Source organism: Stenella coeruleoalba (assembly GCF_951394435.1).
Source record: "Stenella coeruleoalba genome assembly, chromosome: 20".
Taxonomy (NCBI): domain Eukaryota; kingdom Metazoa; phylum Chordata; class Mammalia; order Artiodactyla; family Delphinidae; genus Stenella; species Stenella coeruleoalba.
This window is the reverse complement of record NC_137166.1, coordinates 42,322,790-42,345,527: the sequence shown is the minus strand read 5'-3', so window position 1 is coordinate 42,345,527 and position 22,738 is coordinate 42,322,790. Positions and strand designations below refer to the sequence as shown.

The 22,738-nt window shown below is 40.9% G+C and overlaps 1 protein-coding gene across 6 annotated transcripts in view; it reads right to left on the bottom strand.

The window, feature by feature from the left end:
* Positions 1–22,738, bottom strand: part of GARRE1 (granule associated Rac and RHOG effector 1) — an 82,438-nt gene that overhangs the window by 58,705 nt on the left and 995 nt on the right. For 2 of the 6 annotated variants that reach the window (XM_079906597.1, XM_079906602.1), the window contains exon 2: positions 4,891–4,944. The exons of 1 other annotated variant lie outside the window; for it this stretch is intronic. The gene's annotated coding sequence lies outside the window, so the exon portion shown is untranslated. Of the gene's footprint in view, positions 1–4,890; positions 7,101–16,638; positions 16,662–22,738 lie in introns of those variants that run through there. 3 more of the 6 variants (XM_079906598.1, XM_079906601.1, XM_079906599.1) reach the window with 3 other exon arrangements.

The window sequence follows — 22,738 nt, the reverse complement described above, 5'->3', positions numbered from 1 at the left end:
TGCCACTCTGCACATGTCTACAACTGACCACAAGAGTTCTACAAGTATTGTTCCAAATAAATTTTAGCCAGTAAGCTTATCTGCAAATACAGGATCTGAGAATCGTGAGGATCAACTATATATAACACTACTTGAAACACTTGTGCTCCCAACATAATGGGGTACTCCTCTTTTTAAAAATATAATATACAAAAACATCAATTTATGAAACAAATAATCAGAGGGTTTACTGACCATCTTACAAGATACAGAGGTTCCTTTAAGTACTGAACCCATGGTATATTTAATGTAACAATTCAGCAATTCTATTATGTACAACCTTTCAGGATTTCATTGTGATTTTTAAAAGCTCAAGCCTATATATTTAAGGTACAATCTATCTGTCAATTTAGAAGTATATAATTTATAAAGACAAATTTATGCTTTAAGAAAACAATTACATTTGGTGAATCACATTCACTCCTTTTTTTCCCCTTCTAGAATGCATTATTTTAAAAATAAAAAATAACATTTGTAAAAGCTAAACAAGTTGAGGAGTTATATTATTATTCATTAAGCTTTTTATTTTAGTGCTAAGCTCATGGTGAAATTTTTTATAAAAATGCCAGTGGATATTACAAATGCTTAAAGAAAAACTTAACAAGGTAAAATATATATTAATATCTCTTCACTGACTAGCTTGCATATAGCTGCTTCATCAAAGATGATTACTTCAATCGAAAAGACAAACAATAACAAGTATTGGTGAGAATGTGGAAAAATTGGAACCCTCATACATTGCTAGTAGGATGTTAAAATGGTACAGCACTTTGGAAAACAGTTTGGCAGCTCCTTAAAATAAGTATAGTGTTAGCACATGACCCAGCAATTCCACTCTAATGAATATATTCAAGAGAAATGAAAAATATAAATCCACACAAAAATCTATACATCAACATTCACAGCAGCATTACTCAAAGTAGTCAAAAAATAGAAACAACCCAAATGTCTATCAACTGATGAATGAATAAACAAAATGTGGTATAGCTATACAATGGAACATTAAATATATATATTATGTACATATAAAGGAATGAAGTACTGATACATGCTAAAACATGGATGAACTTTGAAAACATTGTGCTAAGTGTGAAAGAAGCCAGACACAAGAAGCCACATATTATATGCTCCCACTGATATGTAATACCCAGAATAGGCAGATCCATAGAAACAGAAAGTAGGTTTGTGGAATGGAGAATCACTGCTAATGGGTACAGGGTTTCTTTTTGCGGCAATGACAAGGTTCAGAAGTTAGATAATGGTGATTGTTGCACAACTCTAAATATACACACATATGGTATGTGAATTATATCTCAATAAAGCTGTTATTTTCCCTATGTAACTTCATTGCCATTTTCCTTATGTAACTTCTCATTTAATAGCAAAAGGTACATAATAAAAAATAAGTTTTCAGGACTTCCCCGGTGGTGCAGTGGTTAAGAATCCGCCTGCCAATGCAGGGGACACGGGTTTGAGCTCTGGTCTGGGAAGATCCCACATGTGGAGCAACTAAGTCCGTGTGCCACAACTACTGAGCCTGCACTCTAGAGCCCATGAGCCACAACTACTGAATCCGCATGCCACAACTACTGAAGCCCGTGCGCCTGGAACCCATGCTCCACAACAAGAGAAGCCACCGCAAGGAGAAGACTGCTGATAGCAACGAAGAGTAGTCCCCACTCACCGCAACTACAGAAAGCCCGTGCGCAGCAATGCAGACCCAACGCAGCCAAAAATAAATAAATAAATAAAATAATTAATTTAAAAAATAATAAGTTTTCCAGAGATACCTTTAATGCCAGACTTAGTTTCCTTTTCATACTTCAATTAGAAATCTGGATTTAAATGCTGCTATCCCAAATCTGGGAATGTGAGTACTGAAAAGGCCCTTAAAGATCATCTAATTTAAGCCCTTCAATTTACAGACGAGGGAAGAAAAGTCTCAGGATACTAAATGTCTTGCACTAGACCACACAGCGCCCGTATCTTGACCCTCAGAACTCTAAATGTATACATAAATATTCTGTTCAGCACTATCTAGACTGACACATTAAGCTACGCTACAGGAATAAATCCTGAAAGGAGTGGCCTAACCTAAGATTTATTTTTTGCTCACATAAAGTTCAAGGCAGCCCTTCAACTTGTAGGGACATCATTGGAACTTTTGTTTTCCACAGTCACCTTAGCACAACAAACTCATATCAACTCTTTACTGCTTCCCACTGTAAGTGACACACATCACTTCCCATCACAGCCCTTTGGCCAGAATTAGTCACTTGTGCTAATGTAGCCACAAGGTAAACTGGGAAATGTAGGGGGACACATGGAATACTGGGTAAGCAATACAGTCGGCCACAGCTGCCCATCCAGCCCAGCTGTGGGTTGCACAGTTTTTACAAGATGGCGAAAGCAATTCTGATTCCACCCAGGAGAGGCTGGTTTGCAATGTGGAGTCCCTACAGTTGCTTTCCAGAGGCCAGGTGATGCTCACATAGGCTGCTCCAGGACATGGTTCTTTGCTGTGTTTATGTATGCAGGGTGGGGGAGTGGAAGGAGGTAGAGAAGGAAAGGTCACAGAGTCCTTTGAGAAACTGATGACAAAACACTCCATAGTCTTAGCACTATCCAAAACACCAAAGTTTTCATTCAGTTTTGGATTTAGAGCCCCAGGTGAAGAACCACCTGCCATCCACACTCGCCATGTTTCCCTTCCCTACAGAGGAACGCTACACAGAGCTGAATGCAGCAGATGACTTCATCCAAACTGAGCCTCTCTTCCTGCACTTAGTGTTGGTCCAGCAATAACCAAATAGGGGAGGCCAAAGGCTCAAGCTAACGCAGTCAGGGGGCACCAAAGAGAAATATATATTGGATCCTCTGTGGGGGTTTTTTGCTTTATTTTTTAGCTTAATTTTTTGTTTATTTGTGTTTTGTTTGTTTTTTGGCTGCGCCATGTTACTTGTGGGATCTTAGTTCCCCGACCAGGGATTGAACTCATGCCCCCTGAAGTGGCAGCACACAGTCCTAACCACTGGACTCCCAGGGAATTCCCATATTGAACCCTTTGTATCCATATCACTTATTACCCGTGCACCTGTATCCTCAAGGTGTGGTCCTCAGGCCGTGAGCATCAGAATTGAATTGCTAAACACCAAAGGTGCACCTGTATTAGGATAAGTCTGTCTATAGGCCATATCAGTGTACAGGGCATGGTTATAATGCCCACTGAACATGTTATTAAGAGTGGAAAATTTTTAAGCAATTTTTTATGAGATGCCATATTAACATTAACCTTGTTAAGACTAGGATGAAAAGAAAGAAGCCAACCAAAGCTTAAGGACTTCCTTCCCTGACATTAGAATCAGAACATCCCTTTAATGGAATGACTATTAAAATGCTGATTCCTGGAATACAATCCAAATCTAACGAATCAATCTTTGGAGGCAGGAGCAGAGAATATGCATTTTTTACAAGATCCTCAGGTGAGTCTAGATGCATGTTATAATTTGAGAGTCAAACTGGTCAGCTAAAAACCTGCTGAAAGCCACAAGGATGACGACACCTGAGCATGGACATCTGAAGTTGCTGACTATATAAACACCACTTAAGGCAACTCAGGTATTTCACCAATATTCCTATTCACCAAGAATCCAGAAAGGGACTTCCACCTCCATGTGATAAATGACTCTACTTCTTAGAACCAAGGGGCTGGTTGGAAAATTCAATGAAAACTTCTGTTTGTATCATAATTGCTTCTAACAAGACCACTCCGGTCCAACAGTCAAGCCTGGGGTTCTTCTCCAGGCAGAAAGAACAAACAAGCCCCTGAAGAAAACAAAAATTGGTTTTTACTTATTCTTAATGGATCCGGTGTTCCTGTGCTGACCTTTGCTGTAATCAAAACTAGATAGTGTTGAATTCAAGGAAATATCATGGAATTGAAATACCATTCAAGTTCTATCATTTTCAAATAGGCTTTTGCCAAGAAACAATATGCAAAGAAGGTGGTGACATCCATCTAAGGAGTCATCTTCATGGCAGTGATCATAATATCCCCTGACAAAATACTGATGGAAGCTCGGTGATGGGTACACATGAGATTCATCACATTATCTGCTCTACTGTTGTATATGATCAAACAGTTCTGTAATGAAAAGTTTAAAATGTACACAAACATGTATATAAGCACGTGGATATATCTCTTTTACTTTTTTTAATAAAATTATTCTCAATACTTGTCTTATTGTTTTTTGAAAGCTTTTCCTCCATATTTATCTCCCTGAAGGGCTAAAATATGTTCAATCCATTTAAGGACATTTCTGCTGTGTATTTTCTTAAAAAGAATTTTCACTGGGAAAATATTCACCATTTATGAATCCACTATTCATGCTACATGGAAATAAATATGCATTGTGAAAGATCTCAGAAGTCAGTTGTAGCCAAGACTTGTAAGATTTAAGTATGGTATTCATAAGTTTTAACGCTGCCTAAGATTCTCAAACACATGGCAGAAAAGGACATTTTAGTAGATATCACATCTTTTCAACATTACAATAATTTGCAAAAATTCTCAATAGATTAAAATTGAACTCAGACCTGATTACATCATTTAAAGCATTCCTTTCTGCATCAAAGTCAACAGGAATTTGTATTTCAAACAATAACAAAGAACATGCTTGAAACTAGACAAAAGTTAAGTATAAAAGGGTTTTCTTATACCCATAACTGATAAAATTTTTAAAAAGTGGTCATCCTGAGAAAATTTGAAGAGCTTCCCTTTAGAGATGCAGTGGAAAAGAAAGTGGCCCTGGTGGCTAACTAACTGGTTGAGATCCTGGCTCTGCCACTTACCAGCTATGTGACTTGGGCAAGTTCTTTAACCTCTGTGTGCCTCAGTTTCATCGTCTGTAAAATAGGGATAGTAACAGTAACTACTGTTATTGAGTTAAATGAGTTTATACATACAAAGCATGTAGAATAATGTCTGGCACATATTAAGCACTACTTGTTTGATGATCTTATTATTATTATCATTCCAGTAAGTGAAAGTAACCAGGCCTTATTATCTTGCTTGTCTGGAAAAAAGTTACTGACAAACAAGAAAGGTCTTGTAAAGTCACCCAATCCCTAAACTGAGTAGAAATCTACGTATTCTAGGGTGGGTGGCATCACATGTTTCAGTGATGTGATAGTTATTATTTGTGAACACAGAGAACAATTTTAAATCCATTTCAGTCATTAAGCCAATAGAGAAGAAGAAGTGAAAAGCAGTCCTGTTGTCAGAAATGGTATGGCACAAAGTAGCTTCATTTCAAGATGACAGGCTAAATAAACAGGCACATATACTTACCTCCCCACCTTCCTCAAATTCCAAAGACAACAAAAAGATATTCACAAGGGAATCACAACATAACGGTAATTAAAATGGCCGAGAGACATAGTCGATTTGAATGCTGGCCACTTTCTAGAAGACAGAAAGGAAGTGGAGGAAATTGTATGACAAGATAGACCAGAGCAGAGCTAGACACTTCTCAGAACATGTAAAGCCAAAGGCGGGCAGAGAAGCAGAGCCCTTTTCCTGGAGGAGCTGGATAAATGCCCAGCTTTGAGTCAGCAGGTACAGTCAGGAGTGGGAAATAGGTTCATCTACCTGATCTCCTCCATACTTCTCACCCCTGGTCACTGAATCAGCCAACTCCTATTAAGGCAAGAGGACTGTTGGAAAAACAGGAACCTCTTGTCAATAACCTATATAATCAACCTGGTTCTTCATCGATAAGCATCACCAGATAGTGAAAGAAGAGGACATAAAGGAAAACTAAGATGAAAAGCAGATCAGACTCCAGGAGAAACATATATTTTAGGTCCCAGAAAAACTGGTATCTAAAGAAATTCTAACTGGTATCCTCAGAGAGAGATGAGAAGATAATGCAACCTTAAAACAAAAGCAAGCGAAACATAAATGAAGCAGAAATCAAGGAAGAACTCTTGGAAATAAGAAAGATGATTGCCAAGATGAAAAACAAGGGAATAAATAAAATAGGAGTGGAGTAGCATGTAGGGGATACACACACACACCCCCCCCACACTTGCTTATATTTTTTTAAAATAAGCAATGGAAGAATAAACCAAAAACCAATAAAAATGTTTACCTATGAGGTACAGAGAAGAACAAAGGCAAGGAAGGAAGCCATACTTCTCTCAGTATAACTGGCTTTTTATATAGTTTTATCTTTAGAACCATGTAAATATATTATATAATTATAAAACAAAAGTAAATAAAAAATAAAACAATCCTAAAAATAAAAAAGACAAGTGAACCTAAACTATTTATCAAATTGGTGGCATAACCACACAGAGAAGGATTTTTCAAGTTAAAACAGGGTCTTGACTGTACCTCTCTGGTGTTACTGTCAATAAAGGAGAAGAGACACAAATATAAAGTCAAAGAAATAAAAATCCTGTAATCCTTCTATTGAATTTGAATCATGAGTTACCCTTTTCTTTCTAAAAAGTACACATTTACTTTACTGAAAAGATCTAAATTCACATCCCATTTGCAATTAATGCCCTTAATACTATTTCCTCCCACCAAATAGGATGAGAATTCCTTATAGAAATGGCTGATTCTAGATATGGGGTCAAAAACAAAAAGATAAGCCCAGGAATTCTTATCAGGCCAGAAATAAGGGAACCCATCTAATACTACCCAGCCCATGTCACAGGACCCAGGGTAAATCTGAAGAATAAGTTCTTATATTAATGGCCAATAATGGTAGAATTTCAGAATCAAAAGAATAACTCTTCTGGAGCAAAATTCATTAAGTATATAAAAATTAATGAGTTCGGACTTGGCAATGATTTCTTGCATATGATACCAAAAGCAAAGGCAATAAAAGAAAAAACAGACAAATTTTACTTCATCAAAATTAAAACTTCTGTACATCAAAGGACACAACTGATAGAGTGAAAAGACAACCAAAGAATGGGAGAAAATATCTGTAAGCCATATATCTGAAAAGGAATTAATATCCAGAATATATAAAGAACTCATATAACTCAAAAACATATAACCAAACAATCCAATTATCAAATGGGCAAAGGACTTGAATAGACATTTGTCCAAAGAAATAGACTAATGGCCAACAAACACATGAAAGAATGCTCAACATCACCAACCATTAGGGAAATGCAAAGCAAAACCACAATGAGATACCACTTCATATGCATATATGACTATTATAAAAAGAAAAAACCAACACACAGAAAACAACATGTTGGCAACGATGTGGAGAAACTGAAACCCTGTTCATTGCTGGTGGAAATGTAAAATGGTATGGTCACTATGGAAAACAGCATGGCAGTTCCTCAAAAAATTAAACATATAGTTAATTACCATATGATCCAGCAATTCCACTCCTGGGTATATACACAAAAGAACTGAAAGCAGGGACTCAAACAGATATTTGTACACCTATGTTCATAGCAGCATTATTCATAATACCAAGAAGGCTGAAACAAGCCAAATATCCAACAATGGATGAATGGATAAACAAAATGTGGTATAACCACATAATGGAATATTATCCAGCCTTAAAAGGACGGAAATTCTGATATATGCTTCAATATAAATGAAACTATATTTATCCATGTGGCAAGTGACCTCTCTACTTGTCAGGCCATAGATCTGCAGAAATCTGGCAGTGGTTGCAATATCTGTGGACTTAAGACAGGTGCTGTGGGGAAGAAGGTGGAGACCATGGTCTCTACTTCCAAAGTCACAGCTAAATAACAGGATCATCAAGCACCCTGTCTCTTAAGCTCAGGCCTGATATGGGTGAAGAGTGCTGGTTATTTTTCTGGGGAGCCTGTCCTTTATCTTTTACCTTCTGTTTACAGCATCTTTCAACACACACACACACACACACACACACACACACACACGCACACACGCTTTTCTCTCATTTCTCTAGTCAAATATGTTCATCTGTTCTTTCACAGTGTCAGGTTTTACAAGTTAATGTACCTTGCCCAAACGATCAAATATAGTTGAACCCTTTGAAGAAGATATACAAATGGACAATAAGCACATGAAAAGATGCTCAACATCATTAGCTATCAGAGAAATGCAAATCAAAGCCATGAGATACCACTTCACAACTACTAGGATGACTATAATAAAAAGACAGACAATAGGGCTTCCCTGGTGGCACAGTGGTTGAGAGTCCACCTGCCAATGCAGGGGACATGGGTTTATGCCCCGGTCCGGGAAGATCCCACATGCCGCAGAGCTGCTGGGCCTGTGAGCCACGGCCGCTGAGCATGCGCATCCGGAGCCTGTGTTCCGCAACGGGAGAGGCCACAGCAGTGAGAGGCCCGCGTACCGAAAAAAAAAAAAAACAGACAGACAATAACAAATGTTGGCAAGAATGTGGAGAAATTAGAATCTGTGGGAATGTAAAAGGGTGCAAATACTTTGGAAAACAGTCTGGCAGTACCTCAAAAGGTTAAATGTAGGGTTTCCCTGGTGGCACAGTGGTTAAAAATCTGCCTGCCCACGCAGGGGACACGGGTTCGAGCCCTGCTCCGGGAAGATCCCACATGCCGCAGAGCAACTAAGCCCCTGCACCACAACTACTGAGCCTGCGCTCTAGAGCCCGCGAGCCACAACTACTGAAGCGCGCACGCCTAGAGCCCATGCTCCACAGCAAGAGTAGCTACCACTCTCCACAACTAGAGAAAGCCCGCGCGCAGCAACAAAGACCCAACGCAGTCAAAAATAAAAAAATAAAATTAATTTTTAAAAAGGTTAAATGTAGAATTATCATATGACCAAACGATTCCACAACTATGTATATATCCAAGAAAAATAAAAGACATGTCTACACAAAAACCTGTACATGAAAGTCCAGAGCAATACTATTCATAATAGTAAAAAAGTGGAGGGCTTCCCTGGTGGCGCAGTGGTTGAGAGTCTGCCTGCCGATGCAGGGGACACGGGTTCGTGCCCCGGTCCGGGAAGATCCCACATGCCGAGGAGCGGCTAGGCCCGTGAGCCATGGCCGCTGAGCCTGCGCGTCCGGAGCCTGTGCTCCGCAACGGGAGAGGCCACAACAGTGAGAGGCGCGCGTATCGCAAAAAAAAAAAAAAAAAAAAAAAAAAAGTGGAAACAACCCAAACGTCTAACAACTTAGTGGTATAGCCATACAATGGAATAATATTCTTCAATTATAAATGGAATGAAGTACGGGAATTCCCTGGTGGTCCAGTGGTTAGAACTCGGCACTTTCACTGCCAGGGCCTGGATTCAATACCTGGTTGGGTAACTAAGATCCTACAAGCTGTGCTGCAGGGCCAAAACAATGGATGAAGTACTGATACACACAACAACACGGATGAGCCTTGAAAACATTATGCCAAGTGAAAGAAGCCAGACACAGGGCTTCCCTGGTGGTGCAGTGGCTGAGAGTCCGCCTGCCGATGCAGGGGACACGGGTTCGTGCCCTGGTCCGGGAAGATCCCACGTGCCGCGGAGCGGCTAGGCCCATGAGCCATGGCCGCTGAGCCTGCGCGTCCGGAGCCCTGTGCTCCGCAACGGGAGAGGCCACAACAGTGAGAGGCCCGCATACCGCAAAAAAAAAAAAAGAAGCCAGACACAAAGTTCACGTATTGTATGATCCCATTAACATGCAATGTCCAGAATAGGCAAATCCACTGAAACAGAAAAATTAATGGTTGCCTATGGCTGGGGCAAATGGGAAGAATGAGGAATGACTGCTAATGGGTACAGGGTTTCTTTTTGGAGTGATGAAAATGTTCTGAAATTCTGGTGGTAGTTACATAACTCTACGAATACATTAAAAATCACTGAATTATACACTTTAAATAGGTGAACTGTATGGTGTGTGACTTACATTTTAATAAAGCTGTTATTTAAAAAATAAAGGTGAACCACTCCATAAACAACTTCTTCAGAGCAAAAAAATACAGAAAATTCTCTGTCCTCTCTAGACAACAACAATGTAAATCTAAATACCCACCCTTAATAATCTGGGGACACTACAGGAAATTAGGGAGGTTAGTAAAGTTATTGCCCATGAAGTTCAAAGCCCAACCACTTCCATGGTGCTTTTTCGGTCAGTTCAGAATGACACAAGCCATATTTAGAAATGCACTCCAAAAAAATGCTTTGAAGATTTTTATTCTCAACATTCACAAGTTTAAAGTATCTATCCAGACAAGAGAAAATGTCTGATTCAGTTCTTAGTTCTCTCTCTCATTAGGGCTCTACTTTTTTGGCTCCCCTTGTGTTACCACATTAAAAAGAGTGATATGAAAAGATGCTAGTTCTCCTTCCTTTCTTCCTGTCCCTCTGGCCGTTCTTAGTTGCCTCTTTGAGCCACTCCCCATCTGACAGACCCGAAGTGCTGTGGTTCCTCAGAGCTCTATTGCTGTGCCCTGTTTCTAAGATCAACATATTCTCACTGGGATGATCCCCAAATCCATCTCTCTAGCCCAGATCTTTCTCTTGTACTCCAGATCCCAAATATTCAACTACCTAATGGACAGGTCCCCAAATCAAATGTCCAAAACCAACTCTCCCCAGTCTTTCCATATTCCTTCCCTGTCTTGGTGAATGGCATCACCATTAACCTACCTGAACAAGCCAGACACCTGGAGTTATCCTCTACTCCTTACTCTTCTTTATATCCAATTAATCATTTAGTCATATCCTTTCTGCCTCCTTAACATCTTGCAAGTCTTTTTCCTTCTATTTTCACTGCCAATCCGAAGTTCAAACCTTCTTTACCTCCTGTCTGAATTACAGAAGAGCCTCCTGAGTTATCTTCTTTTTTTTTTTTTTTTTTTTTTTTTTTTGGTACGCGGGCCTCCCACTGCTGCTGTGGCCTCTATCGTTGCGGAGCACAGGCTCGGGACGCGCAGGCTCAGCGGCCATGGCTCACGGGCCCAGCCGCTCCGCGGCATGTGGGATCTTCCCAGACCGGGGCACGAACCCGTGTCCCCTGCATCGGCAGGCAGACTCCCAACCACTGCGCCACCAGGGAAGCCCCTGAGTTATCTTCTAAATGCCTGGACTGCTCCTCTCTGGTTGCTGTGTGATTAATCATGCCACTCTCCTGCTTAAAATTGATTATTGCTCTCCATTACCTTCCCAACTTTCTCCCAACTTCCCCCCACCTCCCTCATCCCATTTCTGCCTAGTTCTTGCTTGTGCCATCTTTCTTCTCACCATCTACACATTCAGCTCCCTCTGCATGGAAAGCTCTCCTGGCTTACTCTCACTCCTCCTGGATGTCTAACTGAGATGTCAGCTCCTCTGGGAAGCCACCTTGACAAAGACTGAGGTAGAAGCACCTCTGTGTGCAACCATAACAGCCTGTCTTTAGCCCTATCTTAGCACTGTCTTTGTTGTATTGTAACGTACTGCATCACAACTGCCAGTTTCCCCTGTGCTTCTCTGCCACCTCCAACCACCAAGATCACCGAGCTCATTCAAGATATCAGAGAGTGCCAAGCACAGATGTCTGTTGAATGATTAGTTCATCCTCAGTATTTATTTGATGGTTATTTCTATACAGCATTCACACGGTCAGTCTTGCTATCCACAGAGGCAGTAGCTAAGTGCTAGATAAAAGGTTCTGCTTTGAAAAAGAAAAAAAAAAAAAAGCTGATGACATGACATGTTCACGCAAGTACTTCTCAACAAAACTACCATTCATTAAGTGACTACAATGTGTCAAGCATTATACCTGGAGCTTTGGATACATAATCTCATTTAATGCTCACTAGAACTGTAAAATAAAAACAACTGACATTAACTGAACGGGTACTGAGTGCCAGGCACTGTGCTATGCACCTTACATCTGTTACCTAATTTAATGCTCACAAGGATCCTGTGAGGCAGTTAAAGAGCTTGAGTGAGTTCTTCAAGTTCCTGCCACACGGGTAAGGTAGTAGTCCCCAACAGAGCTGGGTTTGGGGCCTGGGAGTCTGCCACTAGCAGCGGAGGTCTCCATCACTGCATTATTCCACCTCCATCAATGATCTAGACCAGGACATTCTGTTTATTACCCTTAGGAGATGGTTTCAAGCTGTAGGATTCTTGGCAGGAATTGGCAGGAAGTTGAGCTGAAGCAATGAAAAGAAAGGAAAGTGGTCTCTCTTTAGGAGATCATAGCCATATGCATTGCTAATGACCCAAATTCACCTCTCCAGTCAAGACCCCTCTCTCCTGGGACTTCAAATGTTAGTCATCCTTCCATTCCCCGGTCTTCCTCCTGCATTTACTGCCTTGGTTAAAGGCACTACCAACCCTGCACCTAAACGTAAGGTATTATCCCAGATGGTCCCTATCCTGTTCCCTTTCCTTACAATCCCTTACATTCAGTCCTGCTAATCCTGTTCACCACAGTTCATGGTTCAATCCTGTTCACCTGGTCTCACCTGGGCTATTGCAACTGCTGCATAAACGTTGGCTATTGTTACTGTTACATCCTAAATGCCTCTTGCTCTCTCCTTTATGCCAGCACTGTTCAGCTTCCAAAGAACTAGCCTTCAGGAGCAAGCATGTAAGGCCAAGAGAGAATATCTTCTATGAAGACCAAAAGCCAAGCTTCCAGATGCTCAGGTCCCAGATCTTTCAATGAAAGCATAATAGATAGACAATAGCAAAATCTAAGTAGCATGCTAAAAATGTATGAGAATGTCAGATACTGGAATAGAAACTAATAAATAGCTCCAATCCCAAGAAACCATTCTATTTTATTCCATTTCACAAAATTAGTAAGTCAGCATTCAATCTTTTAACACAGTGGCTCTCAACAAGTGAAGATGATTACACACACACACACACACACACACACACACACACACAGACATCTGCCCAGGGGACATTTAGCAATGTCTGGAAACATTTTTTGGTTGTCACAACTGGGAGGGTGCTAGTGGGTAAGGCCAGGAATGTTGCTAAATATCCTGCAATGCACAGGACAACCCCCCTGTCCACCTAAAGACAAACAATTATCCACCCAAAATGTCGATAGTAGTGCTATTGAGCAACTCTGCTAAACAAGTTCCTTCTATATTCAAGTACCTAATACATAAAAAAGTTACTTCTTTCTGGGAAGATGATACAAACTTTCCCCGTAAGTTAAGCTACAACAGGTCCATTTGAGGTATCACTGGAAAAGAGGCAGGTAAATGCTAAATACCTGGTTGAAAAAACAAATGCCGTGAGTTGGGAGGAAGGCGAGCACCATAGAGGCCGAGGCCTCGTCAAAGACCTCAGAGAGCAGATGGGCTGCTCACTTCACACGCCAAGCCTGCCAGTCCAGGCCCGCCCAAATCCAGAATCACCTCTCCAGCCTTACTTGCAACAGGTCTCTTCAACCCACCTTTTGTTCCTGCCACACTGTCCACCCACAACAGCTACTTCTCCACAGCGCCACTATGTTCTATTGTTACTGCTAGAACAACCTCTCATCTACCTCACAAAAGCTCTGCCCTCCAGCTGAGCGGCACCCAATTCCCCCCAACCCCAGGCTGACAAGGACACGTGGTCATCTCAACCCAATCACCCAATCATAAGAGCGTGTTCCTACGATTCCTGAAGAAGGAGGCAGTGCAAAGTCAAAGGTGTAAAATGCTTTGAATGGCTTAGGCCCTAAGGCCTTGTCCTCTGCCACCTAACATCAGAGCTTAGCAGCAGCCAGCCAGGAGCCGCCTCACTTCCTGTAGTTGCTCAGTAAAAATAGGAAGTGGGGGGAGAAATTCACAAAGCAGAAACAAAAGTAATCACTGCCTAGCTTCCTGAACACAAATCACTGAGCAGGGAGGGTATCATTAAAACATCAAAACGGAAAGGGAGGCATGGAGAGCCAAGGCCAGAGGAAAGGAAGTGACACTTCTGGGTCCACCAAGCCCAGACTACTTCTGTGCCCAGGAGACTGCTCCCAAAGAAAACTATGTTCAAAACTGGACACTAGTTTATATAGAAAATTTTCAAGGAACACTAACGCATTTTAATTTAAAGAATCATGCAACAATTCCTGAAACATTAAAGTTCTATCGGAGTAAAAAAATGTCAATGAAAAAGTTTTAAGGAAGTCAAGATTAAACTACATTTTTCCTAGTCAAGAAGTGGCTACTAAAACTGCTATTAAAACAAAACAAAAGGAAAATTACTAAATAACTGACTGGTTGACAAAATCTGAAGCCCATGCTTTCCTATACTGAGGTATGAAAACTCAAGTAGATAGAAAAAACCCTACTAAATAAAAATTCTATTCATAGAATTCTAAAAAGTTCTAATCATAGCTGGAATCTATCATAGTTAAAATAAAGATGCTTCTACACCTGTGCCCACAGGCATGGCTCAACCCTGTAAGTCATGCCTGAATGCTCCAGGCACCCAGGATGCAGAGGTTAACAGTGCTGACGTCAAGGAGCTTCTGGTCTAATGGAGGAACCAAGTGCTCCCACGTGGTGACTGACACCTGACTGCCCCTTGTACTGACACTTGCTCTAAAACAATTTATCATCACAAAATATGACACTCCTCTATAAAAACAAAGCAAGTTGTCATCAGCAGATTTGAAGAGCTTTTATATCTGGTAATCTACAAATAACTGATAATTTCAGTTAAGCAGAAGAAATAAATTTTCTAACCACAAAGTCAACAGAGTTGAAATTTAGTTTCAAAATAACACAGGTTAAAAACAAAATAGGCCAGGGAATTCCCTGGCGGTCCAGTGGTTAGGACTCTGTGCTTTCATTGCCAAGGGTGCCGGTTCGATTCCTGGTCAGGGAACTAAGATCCTGCAAGCTGAGCAGTGTGGCCAAAAAAAAAAAAAACCAAAAAAACAAAAACAAAACAAAAAATAACAACAAATTAAATATAAGAACTTTTGAATTTTATTTGAGAAACACTCTAAGCCAAAAAAATATTTGTTAAACAGAAATCTTCAAAAGAAAAGGAAAAAGGGGGGTGGTGGTGGTCAGAGCCTTGCCAAGAAAAGGTTTATCTACAAGCAACTACCATGCACCGCCAAAAGGTGAACAAAGTTGGCTCCTAAACATCTGAAAAAGTTTACTCAGGTGAAACAAAGTTTACATCTGTAAATTGAAATGGTCTCAGACCAATAAAAATTTGCATATCAGGGCCTTCCCTGGTGGTCCAGTGGTTAAGACTCCTTGCTTCCAATGCAGGGGACGTGGGTTGGATCTCTGATCAGGGAACTAAGACCCCACATGCGAGTGGCACAGCCAAAAATAATAATAATGATAATTAAAAAATTTGCATATCAAAATGCACCCAAGCACTACGAAAACGTTTGTGATAAACTGTGCTGCTGAAGGAAATTCGAGTATAAATCAAGGAGTTAGAATAACTTACTTTAAAGTAAATCATTACTTTAAAGTAAAAATCACAAAACATTAATTTTTCAAATCCAATTTGTTAAAAAAATTTTTTTAATCTACACCTATTAAAAACCTGCAGTTTATTTTTTATTTATTTATTTTTGCAGTTTATTACAGCATGATAAGGCCTTGATCTACTCAGCTCTGTTTAAGCCTAGTTTTAGCTCAATTATCCAAAAAGTTTCCAAACTTGTAAAAAAAGCATGTTGAACTAGTGAAAACTAATGTATCCATTAGAAAGTTATTTAAGAACTCAAAGTTGTATAGTGTTACTCATTCTTAACAACTTGCACTGTGGAACCTATCCAAAACTAACCTCAAATGGGGAAAAACAAGTATTTATCAAGAAGCTTATACACAAACAGGTAAATCAAAACATAATATGGAAATTATTTCTCTTACTACAGAGAGGAACTATATAAACTTTAGATAAATACACTTCAGATTCAGGACCATTTCTGAAAATTTAAGGTACCCATGAAAAATTTCATCAGTGGATATTATAGAAGCTCCTTCCTCCAGGCTGGGAACACTGACTCCAATTTTGCACACCCAGCAAGCCTTTCCATCTCTCAAAAAGAACAGCAAATCCGAGTTACAGCTAGGGAGCTCATTCTTCTCCACAAACATTTCAGCAGGTCAAATATTTAGCAATGAGGACATTCAAGGAGCCTCCTGCCCATCTCACCCCTACCTCCCACCGCTTCCTGAGGCAGGGAAGACAGCCCTAGAGAGCAGGCCTGCAGTGGCTCATGTTCCTACCTTGTGGGTAAGATGAAATCTCTCAATGCTGAGAGGTTATGCAGTAGTTATGGGTATGGGTTTGGGAGACAGATTGACCCTAGATATGAAATCCTGCTCTCAGTAACCATCAGTCGAATGAACGGCACTTAATCACTCTATGACCTCAGGCAAGTTACCTGAACTCTTGTGCCTCAGTTTCTTCAGTACTGCGGTGAGGATTAAATCCATAAAGGACAGCACTCAATAAATGGAACTACTGCTCTGAAACAGGCCAGGAACCAGTCAGAAGGCGGCATTTTATCTTTTTTAAAAATTCTTCATTCTGGCCTACTAGCAGTAAAAATACTAACTCCCTCTCCCCACCCCCACCCCAAATACCACACAGTTACAACAACTTTCAAAAATATTTCTTACCTTCTTGCAGCCCTGGCCCCAACTCCCAAAGTCCTGGCAACAAACTAAAAGGAGTGCTGCCCTGTGTTCTCAAGACGGGAAGGAGGTCATGGCTCCTCCCATTTCCCTGCCTACCACTCCCTCTTGCAGCCCCAAACTAGAAAAAGAACACGGACAGTGCTAAGGAATGAATCACCTTGCTTTACAAAGCACATTACAAAGTGACTTAAGGACAAGGACAGGCACGGTACATCCTTTCCTACCTGGAGACCCAGAGACAAGACAGGTCCTTGTGAGCTGGTGAGAGGAACCACTTTCACCTCTCCCTGCCTAGGTTACCAGCCTACAGCACTCAAGTCTGGGAGCCAAGCCAGCCTTCCTCTACCTGTTCTCAGGCACATATATCCCCCTCTGGGACCTGGGAGTAGGGTAGGGGAAGACTCAGGTATTCCCAGGTTCCCCAGTCATACGACCATCTCACTAGCACCTAATCCCAAAATCATTTTCAATAAGAAAATTTGATTTTTTTTAGGTAATATCTAGCTCTAATTCCACACTTAAAAACTTTCACATTATGATTCTTTGCAACTACCAATCTGGAAAAGCACGTATCTGACAGTGGCCTAGACACAGGAATATAGTCAAAATGGCTTAAAAAAAAAAGCAATACCATCTAGGAATGAACCCAGAAATAGATTCAGTAAATGTAGAGGCCTGCATCCAGGATGCCCACTGGCAGCACTGACTATGAGCACCAACCTGCAAGTAACCCACATGGCCTATATGAAGGGGTTCATTAAAAAAATTACACAAGGGGCTTCCCTGGTGGCGCAGTGGTTGAGAGTCTGCCTGCCGATGCAGGGGACACAGGTTCGTGCCCCGGTCCGGGAAGATCCCACATGCCGCGGAGTGGCTAGGCCCATGAGCCATGGCCGCTGAGCCTGCGCCATCCGGAGCCTATGCTCTGCAACGGGAGAGGCCACAACAGTGAGAGGCCCGCGTACGGCAAAAAAAAAACAAAAACACACACAAAAAAAAGAAAAAAAAATTACACAGGAACATCTCACAATCACTTGAAAGTTCAAGGTAGAGCTAGCACATTTCATCAAGCCTAAACTCTCATCGCTATAAATCCCATCATTTTATATATGCTAAGAAAAACTCTGCCGGCTAACAATGACCTGCCATGGCACGACATATTCCACTTTCAGGCTCCCTCAAGGCGCTTTCCCGTCTCATTTCTCTGCCTCAGTCCATCTGGGACACACATCACACCTGGAACAAGCCTCTTTGCATCCTTTTCTCTCCTTTCACTTTTTCTAGAAGTTACCCATATTTAAGATCCACTGTTTCGATGACACCATCTTAGGCCCCTTTAGTTCCTATGGAGCCTTTCCTGAGCTCCTGCAGCCTCCACTGCCATTACTCATCATTAGCTCTGTGTGTCTTCCCTTTCCAGATGAATTGTAAGCACACAGAGAGATTGGACACATCTTCACATTCACTTTGGTGTAAAACACAGGGCCATAACACTACCACCACCAACAAAAACCCACACCTGCCAGGAACTGTTCTAAGGACTTCACAAATATTAACTCCCTTAAGCCTCACTATAACCCCAGGAGGCAGGTACTGTTACTTCACCCATTTTCAGACAGGGTAAATTGAGGTAAAGAGAGGCTATATGATTTAGAGGTTAGTGACTAGTTAAGTGGTAGAGGCAGGACTTGAGCCCAAGCAGTCTGGATATAGTCCTTGCCCTTAAACTCTATGCTACATTCCCTCTCTAAGTGACTGCTATGTATATAGCAGACATTTAGATTTTAATTCCTATTACTTTTTCATTGAAAATACACATACACAGTGGAAAAAATTCGTATTGTACAAAAGAGTATGCAAGAAAAAGCCAGGTCAGTCTAACAGCCTAGATTTCTGGGGCCTCATCCCAAAGGCAATCACTCTTTCTTTTCTATCATTCGAGAATTGTTTTTCTGCACTTAGAAACCTATTTCATGTGTATCCCCCCTCTCTTTTTTTTTTACACAAATGGGCACATATACACATTGTCTTGCATCTTGCCTTTTTCATTGAAATGATATTTCTCTGAGTTTGATGCATATCTGCACCTATGCTGCTTTTATTCAGTTGTAAGACACATATTTTCACACTTTAAAGATGATTTCATGAAGTCAGAGAATCTTGGTGGGCTTGGACTTCATCAGGAAACAGAAGTCACAAAAGGCTTTTAAACGTACAGCAGATGTCAAGGGTTAGCCCTGTAGCAATGTGCAGGCTGAATCGAGGAGACATCCAACATGTCATTTCTCTTATAATAGTAAATAGCTACATCAGAGGGTTGTTATGAGGACCAAACAAGGTATTATACACAAAGCACTTCACACCAAACCTGGCTAGCACAGTGAGTCGAAGGGATGAACATAGCACCTGACACACTGTTATGCCCAATAAGTTAGAGACTGTTATTAATTATATCTTCAAAAGCTGGCCCCACTTTCCAATCTCATTTCCCTCTACTCCCCTATTCATATCTATCCACCCTTCAGCCTAAATCTCCTGCAACTCACATACCTCAAACTTGCTCAGCTCTATACCTTTACAGCCGTCGTGGCCCTGCCTAAAAGTCCTCTCCCCTTCCTGTGGTGCTGGACTCACCAATTCCCACAGTACTCAGCTCAAGCACAGCCTTCACCTGACAGTCTTCCCTAACAACTGCAGCTGGATTCTCTGAACAAGCAGTTTGGGAAGAGCCTATCTGTCATGACTTCCCACCTTCTGGTTCTCAGCTCTGGTTCCCAGTGCACCCAGGAGCAAGTAGGTTCAGGGGGACTGATTCAGGCTATCTAAGCTCAAAAGGTGAATGATGTATTAACCAGAAGGCCAGTCACAAAGTTTATAAATAATGATGAGAGCTAACACCTATTGAGCTCTTACCGGGGGCCAGGCAGCAAAGAGGAAGGTGCTACTATTATCCCCATTCCTCGGATGGGGAACCAGAGAGGTTAGCCAGCAACTCAAGTCCAGGATCTGACCCAGGAGTCTGGATGCAGACCACTCTCGACAGGAAATCTCCATGTGAAACCATGTTCTAATCAAAGGGCATTAGGATCATGGAAGCAAAGCAAAGGAAAGATTCTCTCCACCAGAGGCATCAACAGAGATGCACCCATCTGTCTGGAAGAGCAAAGGCCCAGTGAAGGACTGCACAGAGCTCCTCTGGCCCAGGTCCCCAGAAGGTACTACAGACACATCACCCAATTCTTCTCTTGGACCCACCACCCCAATTTCCATAGACATCATCCCAACCCTCTCCTTCTAGAATCAAAATCTTTCTTCTGAGGATATAAAATTAAGCATCTGGCCACAAACACATTCCAATCATGCCTTCCTAGGGTTATAGCTGGGTCATTTTGGTTGAACTTAAAAGTTTTCCCTGAAATTCTCAAAACTACATTTACAAAATGTCTCTTGGCTTGTATCTATTCTACAGATAGCTGATTTGACATTTATTCTGATTTCATTCTCAGATGATCATTGATTCATTCAACAAATACTTAATTGTTCCCCAAACACTGCGTTCTAGGCCCTGGAGATAGCAGCAGTGAACAAGACAGGCAAGATCTCTAAAACCTGTCTCCTGCTTCTAGGCACTTATGATACTTGATGGCAACTGCTTATTTGGTTTTCTTTCCTAGGCTGTGCCTTCCAGCTCTGTATTCCAATCCTCCAGTACAGTAACTGGCCTATACTGTAAATACTGCAGAAATGTGAGATAACTAAATTCATGACTAAATTCATTGGGTCTCATTTTTCTAATCCAGGGTGGGATCAAATTATGTCTGAAGTCCCTCAGAGCAAAGGTACAAGTTTAAATCAAATTGTAGGAATAGAAAGCAAATGGCAACAGAACCCAAATCAAGAAGGAAGAAGAGGGAATTCCCTGGCGGTCCAGTGGTTAAGACTCCTCGCTTCCACTGCAGGGGGCGGGGGTTCAATCCCTGGTTGGGGAACTAAGATCCTGCATGCCGCATGGCACAGCCAAAAAAAAGAAGGAAGAAGAGTTGTGGTAAGTCAGCTGGTAAGAACTTTAGAGTCATGAAGGACAGGCCACCTTGGGAAGCAATGAAGGGCTTCATCACCTGCAGAAAGTATGGCCTCAGAAACATGTCCAGGGGTCAGTTAGAGGAAGAGAAAGAAATTACTTGCATCAAAGCCTGAGCTGGGGTCACCGACTAGAAAGAGGATGAGGGGGTGAAATGGGTCTCTACCTAGAAGTCACATGCTGGACAAGTGGGAAGGAGCATGCATTGGGGGAAAGAGGTAGAGATATTAAGCTGGGCCTTAGAAAATGCTTCCAGGCAGATGTGGGAAGAAGAGAAGCAGCAAAGACAAGTGAAAAAGCACAGTCACAAAGTTAAGCTAATGATCACAATAGCTTAAGTCAAGAAGGCCAACCAAGAGGAGATGCACAACAGCAAGAAAGTGTGGCTCACCATGCCAAATACTTATGGTCAAGGTCAAGGGAAATGAGAAAGCAGCAGCCACTGCATCTATCAATCAGAGGACCCTCAGGAGGACAGTTTCATTATGGATAAAGACATTTGAAGCACAACCCCTGAAACATTCAGGCTCTTGGTGAACTTAGAACTAAGAGAAAATGGCATCCTGCTTTTTCTGTAACTCCAAAAAAGCAATTCCTTATTCAAACCAACATTCTCTCTCCACCTTGGAAGGTCATCATTTTCCACTAAGCAGAAAGTCACAGGAGGGAAAAGGAGAGAGTGGACACTCAACTCATGTGATGCCCCAGTCCACTAACTCTCAGAAACAATCATTTTCCTATAGACTTGTTAGACTCGCTTGACAAAAAGCTGCTGGTGTATTAGGCTTCGGGTTTTCAACAGAATAAACACTTAGTAAAATTTTCAGCAGAATCATGTGCAACTTGTTTAAAAATTTTTAAAGAGGATGCTTAAAACATGTCGTCTTCCAAAAATCCAGAGATAATTTTAGATTGAAAAATCTAGGCTTGCCAAGGGAATCTGAGAACTTTTCTATCTTGGTCTCCAATGCTAACCTACGTATTCGTGTGCAAAAATAGAGGAAGATTAGAATCTCAAATGCCAGACTGAAAAGTTGCCACAACAAACCTGAACTCTTCATATGGAGTTTGTTATCTTGTCAGCAAGATAGCAAATGAAACAGCAATAACTAAACTTTTTTTTTACTTCAAAAGAAAAAAGTCTCAAACATGAAATACATCCTGGACTTGCAAAGGAAAATGATTTTTAAAAAAGATATTGTGAATGGAATTATAAAACAGCATACACAAAATCTAAATATCAAATCTGTAAGTAGTCCTTTACAAACACAAACTTAGAACTTTAGGTCTAGAATATGATAAAACAGCAATTATAGTTTTTTCAGTAAAGTTGGGAAAATTAACCTATTTGGAAAATAACTTCATATCTTCAACCAAAACCAAATTTTAAGTAAATTTAAAACAGCTAAAAGTAAAAATAAAACCATGAAATGAGAAACAAATATGGATGGATGTTATGAATATTGGGATGGAGAATAATTTTTGAAGTGTCAACAAAGGAAAAATAATACTATGTATTTTTTAAATGAATGTTACCTTTGACCTCATTTGTAAATTTAACCCAAAACAACAATCAGACAAATCCTTTTGGCAGAACTGTCTATCTTGTGACGAATTAGAAACAATCTACATGTTAACTTGGTATATGTTGGCTTGGTTAACTTATGATATACAATGGTACATTATGAAGTCCATAGAAGTGATAATACCTGTATTTATTGATATCACCAAAATGTTAGCAATGGCTGTCACTGAGCGGTAGGTTGGTGGATGACTGTCACTTTAAAAAGTATTGTCACAACACTTTTTGTGCTGTCTTGAATGTGAAGGAGAATGAGTTGCTTTTATAATAGGGGCAAGGAGCGGAAACAAGCTATTTTCAAATTAAACCCCCCCTCCAAGCTGAGTATTTATCTGGCAAAATTTGTGAGGAGAATAAACAAAATTCTTATCATGCCAACCAGGCATGCTTCTTTCCTCGCACCGCGCGGAGCAGGAAGA